General features: G+C 44.8%; 1 protein-coding gene across 3 annotated transcripts in view; it reads left to right on the top strand.

Annotated features, from left to right (window-relative positions):
• The window catches only part of FMN2 (formin 2), a 660,180-nt gene that overhangs the window by 2,687 nt on the left and 630,928 nt on the right, over window positions 1-26,565 (top strand). The window lies entirely within an intron of this gene.

Below are 26,565 nucleotides of genomic sequence, written 5' to 3'. Positions count from 1 at the left end.
ACTGCTGTTCCAAAAATCTGTCATACACCAGTGGGGTGTAAATGCTCACTGCACCCCTTATTACATTCCGTGAGGGGTGTAGTTTCCAAAATGGGGTCACATATGGATATTTATTGTTTTGCGTTTGTCAGAACTGCTGTAACAATCAGCCACCCCTGTGCAAATCGCCTCAAATGTACATGGTGCACTCTCCCTTCTGGGCCTTGTTGTGCGCCCCCAGAGCACTTTGCACCCACATATGGGGTATCTCCGTTGTCGGGAGAAATTGCATTACAAATTTAGAGGGTCTTTTTTCCCTTTTACCTCTTGTGAAAATGAAAAGTATAGGGCAACACCAGCATGTCAGTGTAAAAAAATTATTTTTTTACACTAACATGCTGGTGTAGACCCCAACTTCACCTTTTCATAAGGGGTTAAAGAAGAAAAAGCCCCCCAAAATTTGTAAGGCAATTTCTCCCGAGTACAGCGATACCCCATATGTGTCCCAAAACTGTTGCCCTGAAATACGACAGGGCTCCAAAGTGAGAGAGCGCCATGCGCATTTGAGGCCTGAATTAGGGATTTGCATAGGGGTGGACATAGGGGTATTCTATGCCAATGATTCCCAAACAGGGTGCCTCCAGCTGTTGCAAAACTCCCAGCATGCCTGGACAGTCAATGGCTGTCCGGCAATACTGGGAGTTATTATTTTGCAACAGCTGAAGGCTCCGTTTTGGAAACAGTAGCGTACCAGACCTTTTTCATTTTTTTGGGGAGGGGGGCTGTGTAGGGGTATGTGTATATGTAGTGTTTTTTACTTTTTATTTTAGGTTAGTGTCAGTGTAGTGTAGTGTTTTTAGGGTACAGTCACATGGGCAGAGGTTCACAGCAAGTTTGCCGCTGGAAGTTTGAGCTGCAGCGCAAAATTTGCGCCATCTCAAACTTGCAGCACTCACTGTAAACCTCCGCCCATGTGAGTGTACCCTGTACATTCACATTGGGGGGAGGGGGCAAACATCCAGCTGTTGCAAACTCCGAGCATGCCCTTTGGCTGTCCGTGCATGCTGGGAGTTGTAGTTTTGCAACAGCTGGAGGAACACTGGTTTGGAAACACTAAGTTAAGTAATAAACTTTCAAGTGTTTTGTAACCAAACTTAGTGTTTCCAAACCAGTGTGCCTCCAGCTGTTGCAAAACTACAACTCCCAGCATGCATGGTCTGTCAGTGCATGCTGGGAGTTATAGTTTTGCAACAATTGCAACAGCTGGAGGCACTGAGGTAGGAAACGGACAATGTTTCCCAACTAGTGTGCCTCCAGTTGTTGCAAAACTACAACTCCCAGCATGCCCCGACTGCCCAGGCATGCTGGAAGTTGTAGTTCGGCAATATCTGAAGGATCAGATGTTGCCGAACTACAACTTCCAGCATGCTTGGGCAGTCTGGGCATGCTGGGAGTTGTAGTTTTGCAACATCTGGAGGTCCACAGTTTGGAGACCACTGTATAATGGTCTCCAATCTGTGCTCTTCCAGATGTTAAAGAACTACAACTCCCAGCATGCCTGGACAGACTGAGCATGCTGAGATTTGTAGTTTTGCAACATCTGGAAGAGCACAGATTGGAGACCATTATACAGTGGTCTCCAAACTGAGGACCTCCAGATGTTGCAAAACTACAACTCCCAGCATGCCCAGAAAGCCAAAGGCTGTCTGGGCATGCTGGGAGTTGCAGTTTTTAAACTCCCAGAGGCAGCAGTGAGATCGCTTTATGGCGATCTCACTGCTGCCAATGAAGATGCCGCACTGCTGGCGGAAACTCACCTCCGGGACGCAGCGCCGCCGGGACCGCATGGAGGACGTCGCTTGCGCCGGGACCGCTCGGGACACCGCTCAAACAGGTAAGTGACGCCGGGGGACGGGTCAGTGACACTTAGCAGAGCGGTGTGTGTCCCGATCCCCGTGATCCGGACTCACACACCACGCTGCTAAGTATTCTCATAGCGAAACGCTGCTATCAGCTAGTCAGATTTGACCAGCTGATAGCAGCGATCGCTGGGGGGGGGGGGGGGGGGGGATGAAACCCCCCGTGGTCGCATGGTAAGATGGCTGGCTATCAGTGATAGCCACCATCTTTCCGGGCGCTGCGGGGTGCCGCGAGTAGCGGCAAAAATGTTCATGACGTACCTGTATGTCATGGGTCGGGAACACCTTGCCACCCATGACGTACAGGTATGTCATAGGTCGGGAAGGGGTTAAAGGGGTACTCCGGTGAAAACCTTTTTTCTTTTAAATCAACTGGTGGCAGAAAGTTAAACAGATTTGTAAATTACTTCTATTAAAAAATCTTAATCCTTCCAGTACTTATTAGCTGCTGAATGCTACAGAGAAAATTCCTTTCTTTTTGCAACACTGATGACATCACGAGCACAGTGCTCTCTGCTGACATCTCTGTCCATTTTAGCAACCGTGCATAGCAGATGTATGCTAAGGGCAGCATGGTGGCTCAGTGGTTAGCACTGCTGCCTTGCAGTGCTGGGGAATTGGGTTCAAATCCCACTAAGAACAGCAATAAATAAAATGTTATTATTATTATAATACCATCAGCAGAGAGAACTGTGCTCGTGATGTCATCAGAGAGCATTCCAAAAAGAAAATAATTTCCTCTGTAGTATTCAGCAGCTAATAAGTACAGGAAGGATTAAGATTTTGTAATAGAAGTAATTTACAAATATGAATTTGAGTAGAATACAGACATAGCGCACATCTACAATCTTGTATAATGATCTGGTTGCTTCTCAGCACAATATCAAAAACTAACAGGTTGTTAGTATACATTTTTGATCAAAAAGTACAAGCCCACTCGCCGCGTCAGATCATTATGCAAGATTGTAGATGTGCGCCATGTCTGTTTTTCTAACCTAATTTACAAATATGTTTAACTTTCTGCCACCAGTTGATTTAAAAGAAAAAAGGTTTTCACCGGAGTACCCCTTTAAGGGGTTAAATCCTTGGTAACCACTTCTTTTAATATCAGAACATCAAGGTCCACACAGCTCAGCTTCCTTCAATTAACTGCCACTGACTAGAGAAAGTGGTTCTGAAAGCTTCTATGCTTCTAAAAGTCATAAGCTTAAAATTTTGCACCTAAAATTCCATATTATGGCTTATTTTTTGCGCCACCAATTTTACTGTCCAGTGACATTAGTCATTTTACCAAAATATCCATGGTGAAGCGGAAAAAAAAATTAATTGTGCGACAAAATTGAAGAAAAAATGCCATTTTGTAACTTTTGGGGGCTTCCGTTTCTACGCAGTGCATTTTTCGGTAAAAATTACATCTTATCTTTATTCTGTAGGTCCATACGGTTAACATGATTCCCTACTTATATAGGTTTGATTTTGTATTACTTCAAAAAAAAAAAAATCATAACTAAATGCAGGTAAATTTATACGTTTAAAACTGTCATCTTCTGACTCCTATAACTTTTTTATTTTTCTACGTACGGGCCGATATAAGGCTCATTTTTGGCGCGGTGATCTGAAGTTTTTATGGGTACGTGTTTTATATTGATTGGACTTTTTGATAGCTTTTTATTTATTCATGATATAAAAAGTGACCTAAATTACACGATTGGAATTTTTTTGCACGTACGCTATTGACCGTGCAGTTTAATTAAGGATATATTTTTATAGTTCGGACATTTGCGCACATGGCGATATCACATATGTTTATTTTTATTTACACGTTTTTTTTTAACCCCTTAAGGACCAAGCATTTTTCTGTTTTTGCTCCTTCGTTTTTTCCTCCATACGTTTTAAAAATCTAAACCCTTTAAATTTTGCAGCTAAAAATCCATAAGATGGCTTATTTTTTGCGACAACAATTCTATTTTGTAATGACATCAGTCATTTTACCAAAAAATCTACGGCAAAACGAGAAAAAAAAAATCATTGTGCGACAAAATTGAAGAAAAAACACAATTTTGAAAATTTTGGTGGCTTTCGTTTCTACACCTTACATTTTGCCAGTAAAAATTACACTTTATCTTTATTCTGTAGTTTCATACGATTAAAATGATACCTTACTTATATAGGTTTGATTTTGTCGTACTTTTGGAAAAAATCATAACTACATGCATGAAAATTCATACATTTAAAATTGTCCTCTTCTGACCCCTATAACTTTTTTATTTTTCCGCGTACGGGGCTGTGTGAGGGCTCATACTTTGCTCCGTGATCTGAAGTTTTTATCAGTACCATTGTTTTGATCAGACTTTTTGATCGCATTTTATTCATTTTTTTATGGTATAAAAAGTGACCAAAAATAAGCTATGTTGGACTTTGGAATTTTTTTTGCGTGTACTCCATTGACCGTGTGGTTTAATTTTTGATATATTTTCATAGTTCGGACATTTACGCACGTGGCGATACCACATGTTTATTTTGATTATGCTTATGTATTTTTTTATATGGAATTTGGGAAAAGGGAGGTGATTTAAACTTTTAATAAGGAAGAGATTAATGTGTGTTTTTAAACTTTATTTATTAATTTTTTTACCCTTTTAGTCCCCTTTGGGGACTTTTAACCCCTTAAAGGACAAGTCTCACAGTAAACAATTGTTCAGCTTTTAGTGCAGAAGGTAAAGTTATACAGGTTTGTAAATCACTTCCATTACCAGTGCTGCTTAGAAACCAGCTTTATCTGCATTCTTCTGTCTGACAGGAAATTCAGCTGTTCCTGGTTTTCATGACTTTCGACCCCCTATTCAGGCTGTTATCAGCAGCATCCAGGGGCCGTGACGTGACAATTACCCAGAAAACCCCTGTGCTGCAGAGAGCTCCCTGAGCTCGGGCCTTAGCCCCTCCCATCTGATGAATATTCACACTGTCCTCCCTCTGTTCTGCAGTGATTGGCTGAGCAGCACTGCCTATATGCCGGCTGATTCACATCATAGTTCTCTCCCCTCTCCTTGCTAATGTTTTTACACTGAGAACGGAGGAGAGGGGGGAGGGGAGGGAGCTGCCAGCGTAGGGCTGTCACACTGAGAATGGAGGGGAGGGAGAGTAGAGTGGTCACACTGAGCACTGGGGAGAGAGGAGTGCAGGGCAGAGGAGGGGGGAGGTGATTGTGCCACTGTAAAGCTGTTTCATTGAGAGGAGGAGGGGGAGGGAGTGATTTTACAGTGTAAAACTGCAGCTTCAACTCCAGGGTCCCTCTCTCTGAGCACTGAGATTACATTTTGTTTCCTCGTGGCCACCCTGCTGTATAGGGCTATGATTGGAGCTCAGTGTTATGTGGGAGTGGCTAACATAAGTTAGGGGTGGTAACAAGCTCTCTGCTCAGGCAGCTGAGAGCAGGAAATGTGAGCAGTGCATGCAGGGAAATGTAGTCTTTGAGATCACAGGCATAGCCACCATAACCAGGAAGTAACTGGAATTTATGAGCTGAATAGCCGGTGAATGGGGGGCGGAAAAAAAATCACAAACATGTCAGAGAGGTGGTAGGTGAATATGCTATGGAATGGCTAGGTATTTTTTTTTTCTTTGCTGCATGGGATATCTTCTTTAAGGACGCAGGATGTAAATGTACGTCCTGGTGAGGTGGTACTTACCGCACCAGGACGTACATTTACGTCCTAAGCATAACCGCGGGCATCGGAGCGATGCCCGTGTCATGCGCGGCTGATCCCGGCTGCTGATCGCAGCCAGGGACCCGCCGGCAATGGCCGACGCCCGCGATCTCGCGGGCGTCCGCCATTAACCCCTCAGGTGCCGGGATCAATACAGATCCCGGCATCTGCGGCAGTTCGCCATTTAAATGAACGATCGGATCGCCCGCAGCGCTGCTGCGGGGATCCGATCATTCATAACGCCGCACGGAGGTCCCCTCTCCTTCCTCCGTGCGGCTCCCGGCGTCTCCTGCTCTGGTCTGTGATCGAGCAGACCAGAGCAGGAGATGACCGATAATACTGATCTGTTCTATGTCCTATACATAGAACAGATCAGTATTAGCAATCATGGTATTGCTATGAATAGTCCCCTATGGGGACTATTCAAGTGTAAAAAAAAATGTAAAAAAATGTAAAAGTAAAAGTAAAAAAAAAGTGAAAAATCCCCTCCCCCAATAAAAAAGTAAAACGTCAGTTTTTTCCTATTTTACCCCCAAAAAGCGTAAAAAACATTTTTTATAGACATATTTGGTATCGCCGCGTGCGTAAATGTCCGAACTATTAAAATAAAATGTTAATGATCCCGTACGGTGAACGGCGTGAACGAAAAAAAATATAAAAAAGTCCAAAATTCCTACTTTTTTAATACATTTTATTTAAAAAAAAATTATAAAAAATGTATTAAAAGTCTTTTATATGCAAATGTGGTATCAAAAAAAATTACAGATCATGGCGCAAAAAATGAGCCCCCATACCGCCACTTATACGGAAAAATAAAAATATTAGAGGTCATCAAAATAAAGGGATTATAAACGTACTAATTTGGTTAAAAAGTTTGTGATTTTTTTTAAGCGCAACAATAATATAAAAGTATATAATAATAGGTATCATTTTAATCGTATTGACCCTCAGAATAAAGAACACATGTCATTTTTACCATAAATTGTACGGCGTGAAAACAAAACCTTCCAAAATTAGCAAAATTGCGTTTTTCGTTTTAATTTCCCCACAAAAATAGTGTTTTTTGGTTGCGCCATACATTTTATGATCTAATGAGTGATGTCATTACAAAGGACAACTGGTCGCGCAAAAAACAAGCCCTCATACTAGTCTGTGGATGAAAATATAAAAGAATTATGATTTTTAGAAGGCGAGGAGGAAAAAATGAAAACGTAAAAATTAAATTGTCCTTAAGGCCAAAATGGGCTGAGTCCTTAAGGGGTTAAGAGAAATCATTTGATTCCTCATACTGATCAATGTGGTTCCATAAAACCACATTGATCTGTTTGCTCTGCGCTTGATTGATAAATCCTGGTATTGCCAGGCTTTATCATTCAGAGCGCAGGAGCCACCGTGGAAGAAGAGGAGATCTAAAGGGTTAAGAGCCGCCTGCGGCGATCGCCGCATGTTGGCTATTAACGCTGGCCCCCAGCTGGGAGCCGGCCGGTATGACGCGGGCTCGAGTTGGGAGGCCACATCATACCCGGTTAACGGCACATGGACCAGTAGAGACGTCCATGGTCATTAACCGGTTAAGTCACAGGGAAAATGGATGTATATATACGTTCATTTGCGAGAAGGGGTTGAATACTGTATTAGAGATTAACTCTGGTAATGTTTTGCCAATCACGATGATTTTGACATTTTTTTTTGCCACAAGTTGTTCTTCATGTACATAGTTAACCCCTTAAGGAGGTACACCCCCGTTTCCGAGTCCTTAAGGACTCAGGGCGTATGGATATGCCCTGTGTTCTTCCAGACCCTGCCGCTCACCAGGCAGGGACCGGACTGGGATGCCTGCTGATATCGTTCAGCAGGCATCCCGACATATCGCCCAGGGGGGTCCTGAGGTCTCCCAATATCGGCGATCGCCACAAATTGCTCGTCAATTCAGACGTGCGATTTGCGCTTATTCCGGGTCAATCGGGCCTCTGGTGACCCGGGAATAAAGGGTGAATGGGGCTGTCCGAGACAGCCCCATTCACCCTTACTCAGCAGGATTGAGGGTGGCACGGGTGCCGCCTTGCAATCACGTGATTGATCGGTGGGAACGACCGGTCAATCACGGACCTGCTGGGGACTGTGATTGGAGCGGAGATCGGTGCCGGCGGGGGTCTCCTACCTTGCCCTGGTCCGACGGGGGTCCCCTCACGATCGCTGGAGGCGACGGGAGCAGCAGGATCGGCTGCAGCAGCGGCCGCGTCCCGGGGCAGGATACAGCAGGAGGTAAGGCCTCTTCACTTCCTGCTGTTGCTTAGCAACAACTCTCGGCATGCAAAGCCAAAAGGCATGCTGGGAGTTGTAGTTTTGCAACAGCTGGAGTTCCAACCACAACTCCCAGCATGCCCTTTGGTAGTCTGTGCATGCTGGGGGTTGTAGTTATGCAACAGCTGGAGGCACATTTTTACTATGAAAAAGTGCACCAACTGTTGCATAACTACATCTTCCAGCATGCACAGACTACCAAAGGGTATGCTGGGAGTTGTAGCAGTGTGCCTCCAGCTGTTGCAAAACTACAACTCTCAGCATGCCCTTCGGCTGTCAATGCATGCTGATTGTTGCAGTTTTGGAGCTGGAGACACATTGGTTGTGAAACAGAGTTTGTTACCTAACTCAATGTTTTGTAATCAGTGTGCCTCCCGCTGTTGCAAAACTACAACTCCCAGCATGCACTGAGAGACTGTACATGCTGGGAGTTCTAGTTTTGCAACAGCTGGAGGCCCACTGGTTGTGAAACACTAAGTTAAGTAACAAACTCTGTGTTTCGCAACCAATGTGCCTCCAGCTATTGCATAACTACAACTCCCAGCATGTATGGTCTGTCAGTGCATGCTTGGAGTTGTAGTTTTGCAACAGCTGGAGGTTTGCCCCCCCCCCCCCATGTGAATGTACAGGGTACATTCACACGGGTGGGTTTTACAGCGAGTTCTGCTGCAAGTTTGAGATGTGGCAAATTTTCCGCAGCAGCTCAAACTCCCAGCGAGAGACCCATTGTAATCTTCCGCCCGTATGAATGTATCCTAAAAACACTACACTACACAAAATAAAAAGTAAAACACTACATACCCCTACACAGTCCCCCCTCCCAAATAAAAAAAACATAAAAAAAAGTCTTGTACGGCACTGTTTCCAAAACGGAGCCTCCAGGCCGTAAGGTATTTTTGTGGCGGATTCAAATCCCTAATTTAGTCCTCAAATGCGCATGGTGCTCTCTCGCTTCGGAGCCCTGACGTATTTCAAGGAAACAGTTTAGGGCCACATATGGGTTATCTCCGTACTCAGGAGAAATTGCGTTACAAATTTTGAGTTTTTTTTTCTCCTTTTACCCCTTATGAAAAGGTAAAGTTGGGGTCTACACCAGCATGTTCGTGTAAAAAACTAAAAAAAATTTGCACTAACATGCTGGTGTTGCCCCATACTTTTAATTTTCACAAGCGGTAAAAGGAAAAAAAGACCCCCAAAATTTGTAATACAATTTCTCCTGAATATGGAAATACCCCATATATGGGCGTAAAGTGCTCTGTGGGCGCACAACAAGGCTCAGGAGTGAGAGCGCACTATGTACATTTGAGGTGATTTGCACAGGGGTGGCTGATTTCACAGCGGCTCTGACATAAACGCAAAACAATAAATACCCACATGTGACCCCATTTTGGAAACTACACCCCTCACGGAATGTAACAAGGGGTATAGTGAGCTTTAACACCCCACAGGTTTTTGACAAATTTTCGTTAAAGTTGGATGTGAAAATAAAAAAATAAAAATAAATTTCATTTTCACAAGGGAGAATAGGAAAAAAGCCCCCCCAAAATTTGTAACCCCATTTCTTCTGAGTACGAACATACCCCATATGTGGATGTAAAGTGCTCTGCTGGTGCACTACAATGCTCAGAAGAGAATGAGCACCATTAGGATTTTGGCAAGAGAAAGTGTCTGAAATTGAAGGCCATGTGTGTTTATAAAGCCCCCATAGTGCCAGGACAGTGGACCCCCCACATGTGACCCCATTTTGGAAACTACACCCCTCATGTAATGTAATAAGGGGTGCATTGAGCATTTACACCTCACAGGTGTCTGACAGATTTTTGGAACAGTGGTCTGTGAAAATAAAAATTTGGGGAAACACCAGCATTTTAGTGAAAAAATCTAATTTTTCATTTTCACGTCCAACTTTAGCAGAAATTTGTCAAGCATCTGTGGGGTTTTAAGGCTCACTGTACACGTTGTTACGTTCCTTGAGGGGTGTAGTTTCCAAAATAGTATGCCATGTGTTTTTTTCTTTTTTTGCTGTTCTGGCACCATAGTGGCTTCCTAAATGCGACATGCCCCCCAAAAACAATTTCATCAAAATTTGCTTTCCAAAAGCCAAATGTGACTTCTTCTCTTCTGAGCATTGTAGTGCGCCAGCAGAGCACTTGACTTCCACACATGGGATATTTTCATACTAAGAAGAGATGGGGTTACACATTTTGGGGGGGCATTTTCTCCTATAACCCCTTGTAAAAATGTAAAATTTGGGGGAAAACCAGCATTTTAATGGAAACATTTTTTTTATTTACACATCCGACTTAAACAAAAAGTCGTCAAACACCTGTGGGGTGTTAAGGCTCAGCGGAACCCTTGTTACTGGGGGGTGTAGTTTGCAAAATAGTATGCCACGTTGGGAGTTTCCTAAATGTGACATACCCCCCATAAACCATTTCAGAAAAACTCACTCTCCAAAATCCCATTGTCGCTCCTTCCCTTCTGAGCCTTGTAGTGCACCCACAGAGCACTTGACATCCATATATGAGGTATTTCCTTACTCGAGGGAAATTGGGTAACAAATTTTGTGGGGCTTTTTCACCTTTTACCCCTTGTAAAATAAAAAAAAACTGGGTCTATAAGAACATGCGAGTGTAAAAAATGAAAATTTTTAATTTTCTCCTTTACCTTGCTGCTATTCCTGTGAACAGGGACATGCACAGGAATTTTGAGGGGCAGGGGCTCAATGTGAAAAAAAGGGCACACCCGATCCATATGCAACTCCATAGACCAGTGTTAACTCAAGCACGGTCCTTAACCTCTTAAGGACCCAGGACGTACGGGGACGTCCCCGCACCCTGGGCCTTAAGGACCCAGGACGTCCCCGTACGTCCTGGCGTTTTCCGGTCTCTGCCGCTCGCCGGGCAGAGATCAGAACCAGATGCCTGCTGAAATCCTTCAGCAGGCATCCAGGGCAAACGCCGAGGGGGGCCCTTGCGATCTGTGGCGATACCGGGCTGATCGGGTCTCTAGGACCCGACCGCCCGGTAATTTTGCATGATCCCGGCTGTCACAGACAGCCAGGACCATGCTAACGTATAGGAGCGAGGTGGCAAGCCTGCCACCTCCTCCTATACCCTGCGATCTGTTGGTTAGTTAACCGACCAATCGCAGGAGGGGGGGCGGTTACTTCCTTCCGTCCTACCCGGCCCCTGAAAGTCCGGAGAGGACGGGAGGAAGACCGGAGGACGCGGCGGGGGACGGGGGAGTGCTGGGGACTGGCCCCGATACTTACCTCGTCCCCGAAGACCCGGATCCCGGCGAGGAAGATGGCGGCGGCAGCGACAGGTGAGTATATCTTCAGCCGCGGTCGGGCCCTTTACAGCAATGCACGTTGCCGTAAAGCGACATGCATTGCTGTAATAGGACCCTGTAAACTACAACTCCCAGCATGCCCAGACAGCCCTTGGCGTCTGGGCATGCTGGGAGTTGCAGTTTTGCAACATCTGGAGGTCCACAGTTTTTGGACCACTGTGCCCTTCCAGATGTTGCAAAACTACACATCCTCAGCATGCCCTTACTGTCCAGGCATGCTGGGAGTTGTAGTGCTGTAACATCTGGCCCTTCAGATGTTGCAGAACTACTACTCCCAGCATGCCTGGACAGTTTTGGCATACTGGGGGTTGTAGTTTTGCAACATCTGGAAGGGCACAGATTGGGAACCACTGTATTAGTGGTCTGCAAACTGTAGTCCTCCAGATGTTGCAAAACTACAACTTCAAGCATGCTGGGAGTTGTAGTTCGGCAACATCTGGCTCTAAAGATGTTGCCGAACTACTACTCCCAGCATGCCTGAGAATGTTTGGGAGTTGTGGTTTTGCAACAGCTGGAGGCACACTGGTTGGGAAACATTGTTTCCTAACTCAGTGTTTCCCAACCCGTGTGCCTCCAGCTGTTGCAAAACCACAACTCCCAAACATTCTCAGGCATGCTGGGAGTAGTAGTTTTGCAACAGCTGGAGGTCCCCCCCCTGTGAATGTACAGGGTACATTCACATGGGCAGGGGGCTTACAGTGAGTATCGGGCTGCAAGTTTGCAATAAAGCAAATTTTGCGCGGCAGCTCAAACTCTCTGTAATCCCCCGCCCGTGTGACTGTACCCTAAAAACACTACACTACACTACACTTACACAAAATAAAATAAAAAGTAAAAAACACTACATATACACATACCCCTACACAGCCCCCCTCCCTCCCCAATAAAAATGAAAAACGCCTGGTACGCCACTGTTTCCAAAATGGAGCCTCCAGCTGTTGCAAAACAACAACTCCCAGTATTGCCGGACAGCCGTTGACTGTCCAGGCATGCTGGAGTTTTGCAACAGCTGGAGGCACCCTGTTTGGGAATCACTGGCGTAGAATACCCCTATGTCCACCCCTATGCAAATCCCTAATTCAGGCCTCAAATGCACATTGGAGCCCTACCGTATTTCAAGGCAACAGTTTAGGGTCACATATGGGGTATCGCCGTACTCAGGAGAAATTGACTAACAAATCTTGGGGGTCTTTTTCTTCTTTCACCCCTTATGAAAAGGTGAAGTTGGGGTCTACACCAGCATGTTAGTGTAAAAAAATAAACTTTTTACACTAACATGCTGGTGTTGCCCTATACTTTTCATTTTGACAAGAGGTAAAGGGTAAAAAAGCCCCCCAAAATTTGTAACGCAATTTCTCCCGAGTATGGAGATACCCCATATGTGGGCGTAAAGTGCTCTGGGGGCGCACAACAAGGCCCAGAAGGGAGAGTGCGCTATGTACATTTGAGGTGATTTGCACAGGGGTGGCTGATTGTTACAGCGGTTTTGACAAACGCAAAAAAAACAAAACCCCACATGTGACCCCATTTCGGAAACTACACCCCTCACGGAATGTAATGAGGGGTGCAGTGAGCATTTACACCCCACTGGTGTCTGACAGATCTTTGGAAGAGTGGGCTGTGCAAATTAAAAATGTTGTACATCCCACTGTTCCAAAGATATGACAGACACCAGTGGGGGGTAAATGCTCACTTTACGCCTTCTTACGTTCCTCAAGTGGTCTAGTTTCCAAAATGGTATGCCATGTGGGGGTTATTTTGCTGTCCTGGCACCATATGGGCTAAAAATGTGAAATTTGGGGGGGAAACACACCTTTTAGTGATTTTTTTTTTTTTTTTTACGTATGCAAAAGTCGTGAAACCCCTGTGGGGTATTAAGGCTCACTTTATTTCTTGTTACGTTCCACAAGGGGTCTAGTTTCCAAAATGGTATGCCATGTGTTTTTTTTTTTTGCTGTCCTGGCACCATAGGGGCTTCCTAAATGCGACATGCCCCCGAGCAAAATTTGCTCTCAAAAAGCCAAATATGACTCCTTCTCTTCTGAGCATTGTAGTTCACCCATAGTACACCTCAGGTCAACTTATGGGGTACCTTCATACTCAGAAGAGATGGGGTTACAATGTTTGGGGGGTATTTTCTGCTATTAACCCTTGCAAAAATTTGAAATTTTTGGGGAAACACACATTTTACTGAAATTTTATTTTTATTTTTTTACATATGCAAAAGTCGTGAAACTCCTGTGGGGTATTAAGGCTCACTTTATTCCTTGTTACGTACCTCAAGGGGTCTAGTTTCCAAAATGGTATGCCATGTGGGGGATTTTTGCTGTTCTGGCACCATAGGGGCTTCCTAAATGCAACATGCCCCCCAAAAACCATTTCAAAAAAACGTACTCTCTAAAATCCCCTTGTCGCTCCTTCGCTTCTGAGCCCTCTACTGCGCCCGCCGAACACTTAACATAGACATATGAGGTATGTGCTTACTCGAGAGAAATTGGGCTGCAAATATAAGTATACATTTTCTCCTTTTTCCCCTTGTAAAAATTCAAAAATTGGGTCTACAAGAACATGCGAGTGTAAAAAATGGAGATTGTGAATTTTCTCCTTCACTTTGCTGTTATTCCTGTGAAACACCTAAAGGGTTAAAACGCGGACTGAATGTCATTTTGAATACTTTGAGGGGTGCAGTTTTTATAATGGGGTCATTTGTGGGGTATTTCTAATATGAAGACCCTTCAAATCCACTTCAAACCTGAACTGGTCCATGAAAAATTGTGAGTTTGGAAATTTTGTGAAAAATTGGAAAATTGCTGCTGAACTTTGAAGCCCTCTGGTTTCTTCCAAAAGTAAAAACTCATCAATTTTATGATGCAAACATAAAGTGGACATATTGTATGTGTGAATAAAAAAAAAAAATTATTTGGAATATCCATTTTCCTTACAAGCAGAGAGCTTCAAAGTTAGAAAATTGCAAAATTTTCAAATTTTTCATAAAATTTTGGGATTTTTCACCAAGAAAGGATGCAAGATACCACAAAATTTTACCACTATGTTAAAGTAGAATATGTCACGAAAAAACTATCTCGGAATCAGAATGATAACTAAAAGCATTCCAGAGTTATTAATGTTTAAAGTGACAGTGGTCAGATGTGCAAAAAATGGCCGAGTCCTGAGGTGTAAAATGGCTGGGTCCTTAAGGGGTTAAAGGACAACTGCAGCCAAAATTTAACTTATCCCCTATCCACAGGATAGGGGATAAGTTTTTGATCGCGGGGGGTCCAACTGCTGGGCCCCCATGCGATCTCCTGTACAGGATTGCGGCTGTGCCGTGGCTCTTCCGTGCAGGGGGCATGTCGGCCGCAGCATGACTTTGTGGCCGACATGCCCCCTCCATACATCTCTATGGGGGAGGCAGCGTTCATGCCTCCCCCATGTATGGGTACGGGGCGGGGACGAGGCATAAACCGTCGAGCTCAGAGCTCGACGCTACGCGCATTAGCGCTCACAATGAGCGCTAATGCCGGCACCCGGTTAGGGAGATCAAACACTTATCCCCTATCTTGTGAATAGAGGATAAGTTAAATTTGGCTGCAGTTGTCCTTTAAATACCCCCAACAGGTCATGTTATCAGGTGATATAGTTGTAGAGATGCCTGATGCACAGACCAGAATTATATCACCTGTGAAAGACTAATGGAATCTTGAAAACATGACCTGTTAGGGGGACTTGAGGACCGCGCTTGGGAAATCTACAGGATAGAGGATAAGTGTTTGACCCCCGCGATCTCCCTAACGGGGCCTCCACATTAGCACTCAGTGAAAGGACGACAGTTACGCACCCTCCCCGCCCTGTCCCCTTAGAGTTCTATGGGAGAGGCGGGAAGGCACAAATGCTGCCTCCCCGCTTCTCCGATTGAACAACATGGAGGAGGCATGTCAGCCGTGACATCACGCCACGGCTGGCACGCCCCCTGCGCGGCAGAGCTGTGGCCCCGTGCACAAGATTACGGGGGGCAAGCGTTTGGACCCCCCCGCGATCAAACACTTATCCCCTTTAACATACCATCCACAGCTCCCCCGTTGCACTTATATAGCTTTTCTGTCCTCCGTTCCGGCCTTCTTTCTGCTTCCTGTGCACAGATCGAAACACTGCGATGAACTTATTGCCGGGCACAGCGATTTCCCGCCTTGACCAGTGATACAATGAGCGCAGTGTCATATAACAGGCCAAGGCTCCTTATATGACATGCGCTCAGCTTATTACCGACCGAGGTGGGACCTCACTGCGGCTGGAGATAAGCTCATCGCAGTGTCCTGGTGCTGTCCACACCTCGTGTCACACTGGGTCTGGTGCTACATAAGCTGCATATGGACTATGCTCAGTTATCATCTGTGGACAGTTCCAGGAGTTGGGAGAATGGAGCCCTGTTAAAAGGGTACTCTGGTGGAAAACATATATATTTTTTTTAATCAATTGGTCCCAGAAAGTTAAACAGATTTGTAAATTACTTCTATTAAAAAAATCTTTACCCTTCCCGTACTTATTAGCAGCTATATACTACAGAGGAAATTATTTTCTTTATGAATTTCTTTTTGTCTTGTCCTCAGTGCTCTCTGCTGACACCTGATGCCTGTATCAGGAACTTTCCAGAGCAGGAGAAAATCCCCATAGCAAACCTCTCCTGCTCTGGACAGTTCCTGTCATGGACAGAGGTGTCAGCATAGAGCAGTGTGGGCAGGACAAAAAAGAAATTTAAAAAGAAAATAATTTCCTCTGTAGCATACAACTGCTATATTATTAAATAGCAATAATTTAGAAATATGTTTAACTTTCTGGCACCAGTTCTTTAAAAAATAAAATAAAATAAAAAAGAAGTACCCCTTTAAGGTATTTAGAAGCAAAATTGGTTCTGCACAATAGTTATTTATCATAAGCAACGGAGTTGTGCTTTAAATGTTAACACAAATACAGTGTGAATCCAGCCATTGGGATTTTGCTACAGATTTTTTTGCTGCAGATTTTATACTGTGGATTTTGTTATGGAATTACCAGCAGAAATTCTGCAGCAAAATGGGGGAGATTTATCAAAACCTGTCCAGAGGAAAAGTTGTCCAGTTGCCCATAGCATCCAATCAGATTGTTTCTTTCATTTTTAACAAGGCCTCTGAAAACTGAAAGCAGCGATCTGATTGGTTGCTATGGGCAACTTTTCCTCTGGACAGGTCCACAAGAAAGGTGGGACAATACAAAGATTGTAGGGACTGATGATGTGGGGAAGATACAGATGTGGACTGGCATTATAGGGGCACAGGTAGGTAACACCAAGCAGGGTGCCTCCAGCTGTTGCAAAACTGCAACTCCCAGCATGCCTGGATAGCCTTTGGCTGAGAGTTGTAGTTTTGTACCAACTGAGAAACACTGGTTTATAGGGAGGGAAAGAACAACAATGCTGGACTAAGCTTTTCAGGTACTGTAGGTGGGGGACACTATGGGGGAGATTTAACAAGACCTGTGCAGAGGAAAAGTTGCCCATAGCAACCAATCAGATCCTTTCTTTCATTTTTCAGAGGCCTTTTCAAAAGTAAAATAAGCAATCTGATTGGTTGCTATGGGCAACTTTTCCTCTGGACAGGTCTTGTTAAATCTCCACCATAGTGTATATCAGAATAAATAAGGAAAAAAACAAAACAACACAAAAGCACACTATAATTTCCCTGAAGCTGCTTGTACAGAGGAGGCCAGTCCTCCCTGACAGACCACCCTGCTGATCATCAGTTACTGTCACTGTGGACTCTTCTAAGTCCCCTCACACAGTCCACCCTCCCTACAGTCCTCCCTGACAGACCCGGCTGATGATCATCTTCCATCCAGTGGCGTCTCCAGCGTTCATATTTAGGGGGGGCACATGGGTGGCCAGTGACAAAAGTGGGGGGGGCAATTTTAAAACGTGTGTGCTTGTATGTGTGTATATATATATATATATATATATATATATATACATATATATATATATATATATATATATATATATATATATATATATATACAGCAACAGAAGAATGCAGCAGCACAGCACACTGCCAGCACAAGGATATAGGTGCAACATGAATATGCAGTTAAAACATGGAGAGCTATACAGCTATGGTGTAATAGATGCAAATGTGAAACTATGAAATAGTGAGGCACTTAGCTCGCAAATTTGTCTCCGCCGGCGGTCAAATAGCTTGGACCGTCCCACCGCGATAAGGTAGCCTCCTGGGACGGACCCTACACTGTGAATATGCCTCTGTGTGAACAGTTCAGTAAGCATGGCAGGATCTGGAACATCCAAGCCACCTTATATACACACCTGATATATATATATATATACACACATACATACATACACAATATATATATATATATATATATATATATACACACACACACACACACAATGATTTTTATTCCGTTTTTGCCATAGATTTTTTGGGTAAATGACTGATGCCATTATAAAGTAGAATTGGTGGCACAAAAAATAAGCCATCATATGGATTTTTAGGTGCAAAATTGAAAGGGTTATGATTTTTAAAAGGTGAGGAGGAAAAAACAAAAGTGCAAAAATGGAAAAACGCTCGGTCCTTAAGGCGTTAAAACTTTTGGACACTACCATCAACTTTGATAGCGGCATCTAAAGGGTTAATGTCGGACATCAGCCTGATTGGTGATGTCTGGCATTAGCCAAGGGTTCTAGCTAATGATTTATACAACACCGTGGGAGCAGGCACTGTGCGTACACAAATACGCCTTGTGTCCTTATGTCTCATTTACAGACATTTACAGCTGGATGAGATGAGGGGGCGTGGCTTGTATCTCTCATGCAGACAGAGAGAAAAAAAAAACTGACATCTTGTCCACAACAGACTCAGAACTGTGGACAACAGTAAAAGAAAACCCTCTGAACTACAGAACTTCCTGCCCAACAAACAGGTAAGCAAAACACACACATGCTTCCAAAACATATAACACATGTATATTGCAAAAAAACAAAACTTACAAAGAGGATGCCATATAGTCAAAAAAATTTACCACCGTAGTACCCCTTTAACCCCTTAACCCCTTAAGGACACAGCCCATTTTCACCTCTAGGATGCAGCCCTTTTTTGCACATCTGACCACTGTCACTTTAAACATTAATAACTCTGGAATGCTTTTACTTATCAATCTGATTCCGAGATTGTTTTTTCGTGACATATTCTACTTTAACATAGTGGTACATTTTTGTGGTAACTTGTATCCTTTCTTGGTGAAAAATCCCCAAATTTGATGAAAAAACTGAAAATTTTGCATTTTTCTAACTTTGAAGCTCTCTGCTTGTAAGGAAAATGGATATTCCAAATATTTTTTTTTGGGGGGATTCACATATACAATATGTCTACTTTATATTTTCATCATAAAATTGACGTGTTTTTACTTTTGGAAGACACCAGAGGGCTTCAAAGTTCAGCAGCAATTTTACAATTTTTCACAAAATTTTCAAACTCGCTATTTTTCATGGACCAGTTCAGGTTTGAAGTGGATTTGAAGGGTCTTCATATTAGAAATACCCCATAAATGACCCCATTACAAAAATTGCACCCCCAAAGTATTCAAAATGACATTCAGTAAGTGTTTTAACCCTTTTTGTGTTTCACAGGAAAAGCAGCAAAGTGAAGGAGAAAATTCAAAATCTTTATTTTTTACACTTGCATGTTCTTGTAGACCCAATTTTTGAATTTTTACAAGGGGTACAAGGATAAAATTTATACTTGAATTTGTAGCCCAATTTCTCTTGAGTAAGCACATAACTCATATGTCTATGTAAATTGTTCGGCGGGCGCAGTAGAGGGCTCAGAAGCGAAGGAGCGACAAGGGGATTTTGGAGAGTACGTTTTTCTGAAATGGTTTTTGGGGAGCATGTTGCATTTAGGAAGCCCCTATGGTGCCAAAACAGCAAAAAAAAAAAAAAAACACATGGCATACCATTTTGGAAACTAGACCCCTTGAGGAACGTAACAAGGAATTAAGTGAGCCTTAATACCCCACAGGTGTTTCATGAGTTTTGCATATGTAAAAAAAAAAATAATGTTTTCACTAAAATGTGTGTTTCCCCCCAAATTTCACATTTTTGCAAGGGTTAATAGCAGAAAATACTCCCTCAAAATGTGTAACCCCATCTCTTCTGAGTATGGAGGTACCCCATAAGTTGACCTGAAGTGCACTACGGGTGAACTACAATGCTCAGAAGAGAAGGAGTCATATTTGGCTTTTTGAGAGCAAATTTTGCTCGGGGGGGCATGTCGCATTTAGGAAGCCCCTATGGTGCCAGGACAGCAAAAAAAAAAAAACACATGGCATACCATTTTGGAAACTAGACCCCTTGAGGAACTTAACAAGGGATAAAGTGAACCTTAATACCCCACAGGTGTTTCACGACTTTTGCATATGTAAAAAAAAAAATTTTTACCAAAAATGCTTGGTTTAGCAAAAATTTTACATTTTTAAAAAGGTAATAGCAGAAAATACCCCCCAAAATTTGAAGCCCAATTTCTCCCGATTCAGAAAACACCCAATATGGGGATGAAAAGTGCTCTGCTGGCGCACTACAGGTCTCAGAAGAGAAGGAGTCACATTTGGCTTTTTGGAAGCAAATTTTGCTCTGGGGGCATGCCACATTTAGGAAGCCCCTATGGTGCCAGGACAGGAAAAAAAACACATGGCATACCATTTTGGAAACTAGACCCCTTGGGGAACGTAACAAGGGGTAAAGTGAACCTTAATACCCCACAGGTGTTTCACGACTTTTGCATATGTAAAAAAAAATTATTTTTTTACACTAAAATGCTTGTTTTCCCCCAAATTTTAAATTTTTACAAGGGATAATAGCAGACAATACCCCCCAAAATTTGTAACCCCATCTCCTCTGAGTATGGAAATACCCCATAAGTGGACATGAAGTGCACTGGGGGTGAACTACAATGCTCAGAAGAGAAGGAGCATCATTGAGCTTTTGGAGAGAGAATTTGGCCATGTGCATTTCCAAAGCCCCCCGTGGTGCCAGAACAGTGGACCCCCCCACATGCGACCCCATTTTTAAAACTACACCCCTCGCGGAAGGTAATAAGGGGTGCAGGGAGAATTTACACCCCACTGGCATTTGACGGATCTTTGGAACAGTGGGCTGTGCAAATTAAAAATTTTATTTTTCATTTTCACAGACCCCTGTTTCAAAGATCTGTCAGACACCTGTGGGGTGTAAATGCTCACTGTACCCCTTATTACATTCCGTGAGGGGTATAGTTTCCAAAATGGAGTCGCATGTGGGTATTTATTGTTTTGCTCTTATGTCAGAACCGCTGTAAAATCAGCCACCCCTGTGCAAATCACCAATTTAGACCTCAAATTTACATGGTGCACTCTCCCTTCTGAGCTTTGTTGTGCGTCCCCAGAACACTTTGCGCCCACATATGGGGTATCTCCGTACTCAGGAGAAATTGCGTTACAAATTTTGGAGGTATTTTACACATTAGTGATTCCCAAACAGGGTGCCTCCAGCTGTTGCTAAACTCCCAGCATGCTTGGACAGTCAATGGCTGTCCGGAAATGCTGGGAGTTTTTGTTTTGCAACAGCTGGAGGCTCCGTTTTGGAAACACTGCTGTAGGATATGTTTTTCATTTTTATTGGGGGGGAAGGGGGGGTGGTAGGGGGGGGACAGTGTACGTGTGTATATGTAGTGTTTTACTCTTTATTTTATGTTAGTGTAGTGTAGTGTTTTTAGGTTACATTCACACTGACGGCGGATTACACTGAGTCTCCCGCTAGGAGTTTGAGCTGCGGCTGCAGCTGAAACTTGAAGCAGGGAACTCACTGTAATCCGCCGCCAGTGTGAATGTAACCTGTACATTCACATGGTAGGGGGGGGCAAAACTGAACGTGCATGCTGGGAGTTGTAGTTTTGCAACAGCTGGAGGCACACTGGTTGGAAAATACTGAGTTAGGTAATAGAACCTATTACCTAACTCGGTATTTCCCAACCAGTGTGCCTCCAGCTGTTGCAGAACTACAACTCTCAGCATGTACTGATTGCCAAAGGGAATGCTGGGAGATGTAGTTATGCAACAGCTGGAGGCACGCAAGTACAACTCCCAGCATGCCGAGACAGCCATTTGCTGTTCCTGAATGCTGGGAGTTGTAGTTTTGCAAGATTTAGAGGGGTTCAGGCTGGAGATCACTGACAGTGGTCTCTAAACTGTGGCCCTCCAGATGTTGCAAAACTACAAATCTCAGCATGCTAAGACAGCAAACTGGCTAACAGGCTGGTGTAGACCCCAACTTTTCTTTTTCATAAGGGGTAAAAGGAGAAAAAGCCCCCCAAAATTTGTTAGGCAATTTCTCCCGAGTACGGAAATACCCCATATGTGGCCCTAAACTGTTTCCTTGAAATACGACAGGGCTCCAAAGTGAGAGAGCGCCATGCGCATTTGAGGACTAAATTAGGGATTGCATAGGGGTGGACATTGGGAATCATTGGCGTAGAATACCATTATTTTGTGTTAGTGTAGTGTAGTGTAGTGTTTTTAGGGTAAATTCACACTGGCGGCGGTTTACAGTGAGCTTATCGCTAGGAGTATGCGCTGCGGCGAAAAATTTGCCGCAGCTTATACTTGAAGCAGGAAACTGACTGTAAACCTGCCTGTGTGAATGTACCCTGCGCATTCACATGGGGGGGGGCAAACCTCCAGCTGTTTCAAAACTACAACTCCCAGCATGTACTGACAGACAGTGAATGCTGGGAGTTGTACTTTTGCAACTGTTTGGAAAACCTTTAGTTAGGTTCTGTTACCTAACTCAGTATTTACCAACCAGTGTGCCTCCAGCTGTTGCAAAACTACAACTCCCAGCATGTACTGATCGCCGAAGGGCATGCTGGGAGATGTAGTTATGCAACAGCTGGAAGTACACAACTACAACTCCCAGCATGCCGAGACAGCTGTTTGCTGTTAGGGCATGCAGGGATTTGCAGTTTTGCAACATCTGGAGGGCTACAATTTGGAGATCTCCAAAATTCCTCCAGCTGTTGCAAAACTACAAATCCCAGCATGCCCTGACAGCAAACTGCCTTCAGGGGGATCGTGGGTGTCTTGGACAACCGCGATCCCTCTTATATTCCGGGTCACCATAGACCCGTATGACCCAGAATAGCCGCAAATCGCAAGTGTGAATTCACACCCCCCTGGGCATTTGCGCTGGGTGCCTGCTGATAGATATCAGCAGTCACCCCCGTCCGGCGCGCGGCAGGGACCGAAATTCCCACGGGCGTACAGGTAGGACCTTGGTCCTTAAGTACCACGGAGCAAAGGCGTAGCTGTACGCCGTTCTAAAAATCATAACACTTTAAATTATGTACCTACAGAACCACATAAGGGCTTGTTTTTTGCGTTACCAATAGTACTTTTTAATGACATCACTTATTTTATAACGATCTCTGGCGAAACAGAAAAAAAAAACTTATTTGAGGGGTGAAAAAAAAAAACGCCATTCTGTACCTTTCGCACTTTTCGGTAAAAATGAAACCTTATCTTTATTCTGTAGGTCATAGTTACATAGTTACACAGTTAGTACGGTCGAAAAAGACATATGTCCATCAAGTTCAACCAGGGAATTAAAGGGTAGGGGTGTGGCGCGATATTGGGGAAGGGATGGGATTTTATATTTCTTCATAAGCATTAATGTTATTTTGTTCCAGGAATGTATCTAATCCTGTTTTAAAGCTGTTAATTTTTCCTGCTGTGACCAGTTCCTGAGGTAGACTGTTCCATAAGTTCACAGTTCTCATGGTAAAGAAGGCGTGTCGCCCCTTGAGACTAAACTTTTTCTTCTCCAGACGGAGGGAGTGCCCCCTCGTCCTTTGGGGGGATTTAACCTGGAACAGTTTTTCTCCATATTTTTTGTATGGGCCATTAATATACTTGTATACGTTTATCATATCCTCCCTTAAACGTCTCTTCTCAAGACTAAACAATTGTAACTCCTTTAATCGCTCCTCATAGCTAAGATGTTCCATGCCCCATATTAGTTTAGTCGCGCGTCTCTGCACCCTTTCCAGCTCCACAGTGTCCCTTTTATGTACAGGCGACCAAAACTGAACAGCATATTCCAGGTGAGGCCGTACCAATGCTTTATAAAGGGGGAGTATTATGTCCCTGTCCCTTGAGTCCATGCCTCTTTTGATACATGACAATATCCTGCTGGCTTTGGAAGCAGCAGCCTGACATTGCATGCTATTCTGTAGTCTGTGATCCACAAGTACACCCAGATCCTTCTCTACCAGTGACTCTGCCAGTTTAATCCCCCCTAAGACATACAACGCATGCAGGTTATTAGTACCCAGATGCATAACTTTACATTTATCCACATTGAACCTCATTTGCCAAGTGGATGCCCAGACACTTAGTCTATCCAAGTCATCTTGTAACTTATGCACATCCTCTATAGACTGTACCGTGCTACAAAGCTTGGTGTCATCTGCAAAGATAAAAACAGAGCTGTTAATGCCATCCTCTATATCATTGATAAATAAATTAAACAACAGCGGGCCCAGTACTGAACCTTGGGGTACACCACTAATTACCGGGGACCAATCAGAGTACGAATCATTGACCACCACTCTCTGGGTACGATCCATGAGCCAGTGTTCAATCCAGTTACAAACTAAAATTTCCAAACCCAAAGACCTTAACTTACCTGTCAGACGTCTATGAGGGACAGTATCAAACGCTTTAGCAAAATCCAGAAACACTATATCCACAGCCATTCCTCTGTCAAGGCTTCTACTCACCTCTTCATAAAAGCAAATTAGATTGGTTTGACAACTTCTATCCTTAGTAAACCCATGCTGGTTATTACTTAGAATACAATTATCCCCTATGTATTCCTGTATGTAATCCCTTATAAGTCCTTCAAACAATTTACCCACAATGCATGTTAAACTTACTGGTCTATAGTTTCCTGGGGAAGACCTAGAGCCTTTTTGAAGATTGGCACCACATTCGCCGTGCGCCAGTCCCTTGGCACAATACCAGACACCAGTGAATCTCTATATATCATGAACAGGGGTACAGATATTACTGAACTTACCTCTCTAAGAACTCTTGGGTGCAATCCATCTGGCCCTGGAGATATGCTTACATTTATATTACTTAACTTACCTTGTACCATCTCTACATTAAGCCAGTTCAGTACATTACATGATGTGTTACCAGCACTAACCTGTCCAATGTCAGCTCCTTCTTCCTTAGTATATACAGAACTAAAGAACCCATTCAGTAGCTCCGCTTCCTCTTTATCGCCTGTGACAACTGTCACGATGCCGGCTGGCAGGAGGTGGATCCTCTGTGCCAGAGAGGGATTGGTGAGGGCCGCGCTAGTGGACCGGTTCTAAGCCACTACAGGTTTTCACCAGAGCCCGCCGCAAAGCGGGATGGTCTTGCTGCGGCGGTAGTGACCAGGTCGTATCCACTAGCAACGGCTCACCTCTCTGGCTGCTGAAGATACTGAAGAAAGGCGAGGTACAAGGGAGTAGGCAGTAGCAAGGTCGGACGTAGCAGAAGGTCGGGGCAGGCGGCAAGGTTCGTAGTCAGGGGAGATAGCAAGGGTACTGGTACACAGGCTATTAAACACACAAGGAACGCTTTCACTGGCACTAAGGCAACAAGATCCGGCAAGGGAGTGCTAGGGAGGAGACTAGATATAGCCAGGGAACAGGTGGGAACCAATTAAGCTAATTGGGCCAGGCACCAATCATTGGTGCACTGGCCCTTTAAGTCTCAGGGAGCTGGCGCGCGCGCGCCCTAGAGAGCGGAGCCGCGCGCGCCAGCACATGACAGCAGGGGACGGGAACGGGTAAGTGACCTGGGATGCGATTCGCGAGCGGGCGCGTCCCGCTGTGCGAATCGCATCCCCAACGGCCAGGACAGAGCAGCGCTCCCGGTCAGCGGAACCGACCGGGGAGCTGCAGGGAAGGAGACGCCGTGAGCGCTCCGGGGAGGAGCGGGGACCCGGAGCGCTAGGCGTAACAGTACCCCCCCCCTTAGGTCTCCCCTTCTCTTTATCGGGTAACTGCCTCCCCTGGGATGAGGACACCGGGAAAGGATGGAGGGATTCCTCAACGGCAGGCAGAACCGCAGGAGTAGGAATGGGGAGAGAGGGCAGAGGGCGGGACCTGGCACGGGGCAGTGTGACACCAGGACGAGGGCCATGAGGGGACACAGAAGCTTGCCTGATGGAACTGGGAGGGGGGGAAGGGCATTTCCTGTGGCAGGCGGAGTCCTTAATGACCTTAGGGGGACCGGGTACAGGAGGAACCACAGAGTTACGGCAAGGGTTACTGGGAACCGGTTTTAGACAGTTCTTGGAACAAGAGGACCCCCAACTCTTGATCTCCCCAGTGGACCAATCCAGGGTTGGGGAATGAAGTTGAAGCCAGGGAAGTCCAAGGAGAATCTCCGAGGTGCAATTGGGGAGGACCAAAAGTTCAATCCTCTCGTGATGAGATCCGATGCTCATAAGAAGGGGCTCCGTGCGGAAACGTATGGTACAGTCCAACCTGGCTCCGTTGACCGCGGAAATGTGGAGTGGCTTGACAAGACGGGTCACCGGAATACGGAATTTATTCACAAAGGAGTCCCGAACAAAATTCCCAGAAGCTCCAGAGTCCAGGCAGGCCACGGCTGAGAGGGGAGAGCTGGCTGAAGTGGAAATCCGAACAGGTACCGTGAGACGTGGAGAAGCCGACTTGGCATCAAGAGACGCCACACCCACGAGAGCTGAGTGCGAGCGTGCGTTTCCCAGACGTGGAGGACGGATTGGGCAATCCACCAGAAAATGTTCAGTACTGGCACAGTACAGACAAAGATTCTCTTCCTTACGGCGATTCCTCTCTTCCAGGGTCAGGCGAGACCGATCCACTTGCATGGCCTCCTCGGCGGGAGGCCTAGGCGCAGATTGCAGTGGAGACTGTGGGAGAGGTGGCCAGAGATCTAAGTCTTTTTCCTGGCGGAGCTCTTGATGCCTCTCAGAAAAACGCATGTCAATGCGAGTGGCTAGATGAATGAGTTCATGCAGGCTAGCAGGAGTCTCTCGTGCGGCCAGAACATCTTTAATGTTGCTGGATAGGCCTTTTTTAAAGGTCGCGCAGAGAGCCTCATTATTCCAGGATAGTTCAGAAGCAAGAGTACGGAATTGTATGGCGTACTCGCCAACGGAGGAATTACCCTGGACCAGG

Source organism: Hyla sarda, chromosome 3 (genome assembly GCF_029499605.1).
Source record: "Hyla sarda isolate aHylSar1 chromosome 3, aHylSar1.hap1, whole genome shotgun sequence".
NCBI classification, from domain to species: domain Eukaryota; kingdom Metazoa; phylum Chordata; class Amphibia; order Anura; family Hylidae; genus Hyla; species Hyla sarda.
This window is presented reverse-complemented; position numbering and strand designations above follow the sequence as displayed.